This window comes from Pseudophryne corroboree, chromosome 2 (genome assembly GCF_028390025.1).
Source record: "Pseudophryne corroboree isolate aPseCor3 chromosome 2, aPseCor3.hap2, whole genome shotgun sequence".
NCBI classification, from domain to species: domain Eukaryota; kingdom Metazoa; phylum Chordata; class Amphibia; order Anura; family Myobatrachidae; genus Pseudophryne; species Pseudophryne corroboree.
In genome coordinates, this window is record NC_086445.1 from 841,044,769 (window position 1) to 841,052,350 (window position 7,582).

Consider the following 7,582-nt stretch of genomic DNA (forward strand, 5'->3'; position numbering starts at 1 on the left):
TTCTCGGCTCCAAACTATACATATTGAGATTTTTTAGTCTTTCCGGGTACGTTTTGTGATGTAAGTCATGCACCATTTTAGTTTACCTTGTTTGTACAGTCTCTAATGTATTAATATTCTTCTGAAGATACTGTATGGCTTCCAGAATTGAACACAGTATTCTAGATGAGGCTGTACCAATGACCTATACAGTAGCCTTATTACTACTTTCTTTCTGCTGCTGATTTCTCTCCCAATACAGTCAAGCATCTGACTAGCCTTCCTCATCGCTTTGTTACATTGCTTACCTGTCTTTAATTCACCTGAAATAGTGACTCCTAGAACCCTTTCTTCCTCAGTAGTTTCCAGTATAGTGTCCTTACTACTATATTTAGCGTTTGAATTTTTGAGACCCAAGTGCATGAATTTGCATTTTTTGGCATTAAACTGTAATTTCCACACTCTTGACCATTCCTCTAGGCTACCTAGATCAATCATTTGTTTTATCCGTCCTGGTGTGTCTACCCCGTTACATACCTTTGTGTCATCTGCAAAAAGGCATACTTTCCCTTTAATATCATTTGAAATGTCACAAATAAAGATATTAAAAAGCACTGGTCCAAGTACAGATCCCTATGGGTACTCCACTGGTAACATTTCCTGCCTGTGAATGCACTCCATTTACTACAACTCTCTATTTTCTATCTCGCAACCAAATCTTATCCATTTAACCATCTTAGTATCCAATCCCAAGCTTCCAAGTTTATTTAGTAGTCTGCGATGTGGAACAGTGTCAAAAGCCTTGCTAAATTCTAGATAAGCTATGTCTACGGCCTGACTTTATTACTTTAGTCACATCCATAAGCTTTAACAGAGAGCAATTTGCAATTTTATACTTACCACTAAACTAGTGGATATTTTATTCTATGCGCATAGATCATATTTAGAATATTTTTACCATAGCCACATATATTCTAAGGCTACTGTTTTGTGTATTATATTTCTCTTACGTCCTTGGGGATACTGGGAATCCATTCAGTACCATGAGGTATAGATGGGTCCAATAGGAGCCTTGGGTACTTTAAGAATTTGTTAGTGTGCGCTGGCTCCTCCCTCTATGCCCCTCCTACCAGACTCAGTTTAGAAAATGTGCCTGGAGGAGCCGGTCACGTCGCTGGAAGCTCCTGAAGAGTTTTCTGCATTTATTTTATCTGTTTGTTATTTTCAGGCAGGACTGGATGGCACCAGCCTGCCTGCTTTGTTGGACTTAGGGGGGGAACGGCCAAACCTCTTGAAGGGTTAATGGTCCTGTTCCCCGCTGACAGGACACTGAGGGACTTATTCACAAGCCCCACCACGGCAAGCATATATTCCCGCAGCACGCCGCCACCCCTAACAGAGCCAGAAGAAAGAAGAGTGGCGAATACTAAGCCGGCGTCCCGGTTAGTGGGTCGCCAGCCATTATGGCGGCATGAGGGTACGGAGACGCATGGCTACTACATGGGGCAGCTGGGTCTCCAGACTTAGTACACAGTGGAGATGCACAGCTTCTGAGGGGGCGAACTGAGTCTCAGTACACTATATGTGTACACAGTACCCAGACTGGCATTACAGACTTAAAAGGGGGCTGACTCCTTTTTAGGCACAAAATTACTTCAGCCAGTATTAAAAAGAGCGGGAATTCCGCGCACCATGGAAGGGGTGGGGCTTCACTATGAGCAGATCCAGCAGCTCACCGGCGCCATTTTCCCTCTGCAGTGGACACAGACGCTGACAGGGACACGCAGCTCCTCCGGAGAGACTCCATATTAGCTCAGCGGTACCAGGGGGTCATAGCAGTGGGGGAGCGATTATTGGTGTACTGAGGGGGTCATTCCGAGTTGTTCGCTATATTTTTCGTTCGCACAACATAATCGCACAATTGCGATTATGTTGTAAAATTGCGCAATTTCGCACGCAGTACTAAACATGGTAGGCGTATGCCAAAATACATCGCATTATTGCGAATCCAACGCATACGCACAAACATCTTTGCAAAAATACGATGTCATCGTAGATTTACGCATTCATCTTAAATATGCTAAGGTTTGTGCAGACAAACGCACAGCAATGGGTTTTTTCCCCTAATTTAGATGACACATTGCAATTCAAACTCAGCAAGCGTCCCTCAATTAAAATTCCAATTAGTGTAATAATTGATTGTGTGCATGACCAATTAAGTCTGCAAAGAATACCTCAAGAACACTTTGTAGGCATAATTGGACATTACCATGTTTTTTTTTAAAGAAGTGCAAGAGATGTGTAAACTGTGCCTGGCCGAAATGTAAATAGTTTAATTTGGTGTGGATGTTTAGTGTGTGAATGTATGTGTTTACATGTTTTTAAAATAAATAAGCTACTAAGTAACCTAATTTGAATGTAATAAATAAGACTAATACTCTTTTTTTTTTGGGGGGGGGGGGGGGGGTTTTGGTAGTTAACCTATTTCTGATTTGCTATATGCTATAATTTTTGGACAATCAAAACATCACAAGCGCATAACGGTTCAAATGTGTTTTTTATTTTGGAAACAGGTTTTGTATTTTTTTTTTTTTGTAAAGTTTTTCAAATAAAAATAATTATTGGTACAAAATACAATCTTTTAAATTTTGGATTTCGCCCAACATGGCCTCCAAATTTTGTTGCATTCGCCCAATGATGCCTGCCAGGCTTGAGGGATCTCCAATGGCAACATCTGAAATGCAGAGTATAAATGTTATGTTAAAAATAACTCACATTACCTATTACATCACAATTCCACAAAGCACACTTTAATATAAAATTATATACATCATGGATGTATAAGTGACAAAACAGTAGCATACCAACACACAAGCATACTCAGCAATGTTTGTCATTCCAAAATGACAATGTGTAAAAGTTTAACACACCATGATGTACATTTCATAAGATGGGAGTTATATTTAAGATGTGATGTTGCCCATAGCAACCAATCACATTAAACTTCTCTTCTAGAAGGTGGAAAATTACAGTAATTTTGTTATTGTTTGTTTGCTATGTTAAACATCCAATCTTGAATCAGACCCCCAAATTAGTACATATAACCTCATACTGGTCTTCATTCACATCTGTAGTGAAGCAGTTTTTTTTTTTATTTTCAGTTTTCATCTGCATCATCACACTGCATATCAACATCTTCAGAAGGACAACATATCCTAGCATGCCCACACTCCCTGTAAGCCTGCCTTACAACAAAAATAAGGTCAAACAGGTTTTGAAAAATCAAATAAGTATTTTGTGTGTGTAACTTTCACAACACAAATCATTGTGTCGTTAGGCTGGCTAACAAAGTGACTCCTGCGACTTTTGTATTAAAATATTGCAATACCCAAGCTCAATTGTAAAAGTAAAAACACAACAAAAAAAAACACTCAGGTCTAAATGTGTTGCCTAAAATGTTTCACATACAAACCTTGTTGTGCAGGCAAACCTGTCAACATAGTGATTAACAACCAGATGTACACACTGTACATATAATGTCCCGCACACAAATGTGAATGCATCATCCATACCATGATGAAGAAGACAAGCATTTAACCTAGACAAAAGATTGGCCACAGTACAACAGTGCATTTTTAAAAATGTTTTTTTTTTTTAAATTTATAAATAATTAATGGGTGCGAACTTACTATCCTCTGCCACTAGGCCACTTCCCTCTAGTGGCTCCGGGGCCTCTGCTGCCCATTCTGTCAGCGACGTCGGCTGGCTGGGGGATGGAGGCTGGATGGGGATGGGTGCTGGCTGGGGGATGTAGGCTGGATGGGTGAGGTTGGTTGGATGGGGGATGAGTACTGGATGGGGGAAGGAGGCAGGATGGGGGAAGGAGGGTCCAATTGGGTGAGAGAATGGAAGGGGGAGGTAATTTCAGAGGGGGTTTGGGAATGATAGGGTGAGGGTGGTGGTGTTTTTTTGGGGGACACAGAGGGGGAGGGTGGCAGAGAGGGGAATTTGGTCAGAGAGTGGCCTTGGGCTGGAGAGGGTGAGTGGGAAAATGAGGCTGAGTTGGCTGGAGAGGGTGAGGTGGCTGGAGAGTGGGTTTGGGCAGGAGAGGGGGATTGGGCAGGAGAGGGGGATTGGGCAGGAGAGTGGGATTGGGCAGTAGAGGGGGATTGGGCAGGAGAGGGGGATTGGGCAGGAGAGGGTGAGGTGGCTTGAGAGTGGGATTGGGCAGGAGAGTTGGATTGGGCAGGAGAGGGGGATTGGGCAGGAGAGGGTGAGGTGGCTTGAGAGTGGGATTGGGCAGGAGAGGGGGATTGTGCAGGAGAGGTGGAGGGGGAGCCAGAAGGGGATGGAAGTTGTTGGTGAGCCTGTTGTGGCCTCCCTGCAGCAGCATATGCACCTTGCCGTTGTGCTCGCCCTAGAATGACATATGTAATTTTTAGTGTGTAATCTTATACATTTAGAACATCAGCATATTCATATTACTCTGTTCTGTCCCATGTTAAAGAGACAGGGGTAACATTACTAAGTTAGTAAAATGTTTATACTGGTGATATTGTCCTTAGCAACCAATCATAACATAATGTCACTTTCTGCAGCACCATCTATCCGATAATATATATAATCAGAATGTTTGTTATAGCCAACATCACCAGTTCTCAAAACCACCAACATTTTTAATAATAAACCACTGAGCAGGTTATTGTGTTCAGTTGTGAGCCTGTGTTGTAATTATGCACAACAACATACAGTCAGTACCATACCTCCCAACATGACCCTCTCTAGGAGGGACAGAATGTTGTGCTCCGTCACTTCCCTCTTAATGTATGTTTCCCATCACCTGTGCTGAAACACCTTTTTAAAAAAAATAAAGTGACAAGTCCAGAAGCAGACTATTCTGTCCCTCCTGGAGAGGGTCATGTTGGGAGGTATGCAGTACTGCTTGCCCTACCCACACACACTCATGCTTATTGTAAGTGTGCTAATTTTCACACTGTCATTGTCACACTGTCACTTACCCATTCTTATTCCAAGTTGATCGCAGCAGGACATTTTTTAGCAGTTGGGCAAAACCATGTGCACTACAGGGGGGGCAGATATAACATTTGCCAAGAGAGTTAGATTTGGGTGGGTTATTTTGTTTCTGTGCAAGGTAAATACTGTCTGTTTTTTTTAACACTGCAATATAGATTGCAAATTGAACTCACCACACCCAAATCTATCTCTCTCTGCACATGTTATATCTGCCTCCCCTGCAGTGCAGTGCAGATGGTTTTGGCCAACTGTTAAAAAATGTCCTGCTGCGATCAACTTGGAATTTCCCCCTTAAGTGAAAGTATGCAAAGGTTATGTGTAAAATCCGTCAGATACCAAAATGTAACTTACTGCGGGCACGTAGGGTCCGGATCTGTTGGCGTAACTCCACCAACAAGTCAGGCGTACGCCTTCTAAGGTCGCTCCAGCGCCTTTCGAGCTGGATTATTGTCCTCCGGCTACGGATGCGGATCCTTAGCAGGCGGCGGACCTCCGCGTAGACCTCGCGCTTTACCCTATTTGGGACAAAGCGGCCTACGCGGTGGTCCATTACCGCCACCAGCATGCGGAGCTCACGCCGGGTGAAGGGTGCTGCACGCATCATGGTAATGGCGTTTTCAATATTTGGGCATATATTTATAGTGTGTGTGTGTTGGCATGTGATTGGTCTAAAATCTATGCTGTCATCTAAATAAACTTTATTGATGTGTGCATTGCAGAAACTTTATTGCTGGCTGCAGTGCTGTGAAGAGTAGAGGGGTGTTCGCGATAGCGGAAATACGCAGTCGCGGAAGTGTATGATAATAAACGAACCGATTCGCACAATTCCACACACACACACACACACTTTTACTTTCAAATAATTATAAATCTGTGTACTCACCACATTTTGTATGAACAATCAGCTGCACAGTCACAAAGTGTACAACATTTAGTCTCATATGTTGTTTAGTAATTTAAAGAAAACAGGAATAGGAAAAAAAAATTAAAAAAATTTGCAACTTAATTTCAATTTTCAATTAAAACAAACATTGTAAGGTTAACATGTTTGAATATTTACATAAACAAATAATAATATATTCACACACACAAAAACAATTACACAATGACCTTTAAATAGCTACCTTAATGACATCATAGCAAAATTAACATAAACTGAAAGTGTGTTTTCTAACTGTAACAAAAAATATATAAAAAAAACTATACCTGAAATATTCTTGCACAATGCGTGCCCTTACTTCGCTGCCCCTCCGGGAAACACTCCCCCCACCGTATCTCCGCCCAACCCCTGGCTCCTCATCAGGCAATTCCTCTGTTTGAGGAAGCTCCACGCGACTCCTTACAGCGATGTTATGTAGGATAGCGCACAGGACCACTATTTTACTTACCATCTCCGGCGACTACATGATGTCGCCACCAGTGCGGTGGAGCACACGAAAGCGTCCTTTAAGGACACCAATTGTGCGCTCCACCAGCTGTCTAGTGGCAGTAAGCGCGGAGTTAAATGCCGTCTGTGGTCCTGGCCTGGGCTTACTGTAAGGAGTCATGAGCCAGGGGGTGCAAGGATATCCACGGTCTCCTGTTTGATGAGAAGACAAGAAAATCATTAGAATGTAAATATTATAAATGTTATTGTAAGTAAATAAATAAAAACACTTCCCCAATAACCACATGTCTTGTCCTTGCCTCGATCTTAATCTCTGCCATATCCCTGATTGTCTAATTACATAGGCATCATGGGAGTTCCCAGGGAACTTCGCATTCAGGGACAGGATCTGGAGGGATGGCCCACAAACAAGCATTACATTCAGAGAATGAAACAGTTTCCTGTTTCTATAAATTTCTTCATTATGTCTTGGTGGTACAATAGCTACATGTGTGCCATCCACAACCCCAATAACATGTGGGAAGCGACTACCACCTTCCTCAAATTGTCGCTTCACCACATCTAGGGCACCAACATCCAAAGGCATAGCAATAAATTGCTTCACACGCTTGATGAAAGCCTGGCTGACACGCCGCAGGACCTTACTGAACTGGCCCTGCGACATGCCAACCAGATCTCCCACAACATGCTGGTATGAACCTGTGGCAACAAAATGAAACACAGCAAGGAATTGTGTCAATGCTGGTATTGCTGTAGGATACCGAATGGAATGTTCTAGATCACTCTCTATTATGGAGAGAGTGTCTAGGATTAGATGAGGTGGCAGCCTGTATCTTCGCAAAACCACATCATCAGGCATCCCAAAAAGGAGGACACGGGTACGGTAAATTGGTGGCCTAGCACGCCTCCGTTGCCTTGGTTGATGAGGAGCCGGTTGCGGTTGGAGGGCATGCAGCGGTTGGGGTGGGAGTGGTTCCGTGGGTTGGGGTGGGAGGGCTTCAGCAGCCACATAAATGGACATCACCAACTTAAAATGAAGGTAAGAATATGTAATTAAATAATTAAAATAGAAACACACATTGTCAGCCATAATCAAATTCAAAGTGTATGGGTGTTAACTTACTGCAGGAGCATACGACATTTCTTCACGAATAAAATAAGAGATAAAAGACAAAAAAAGGG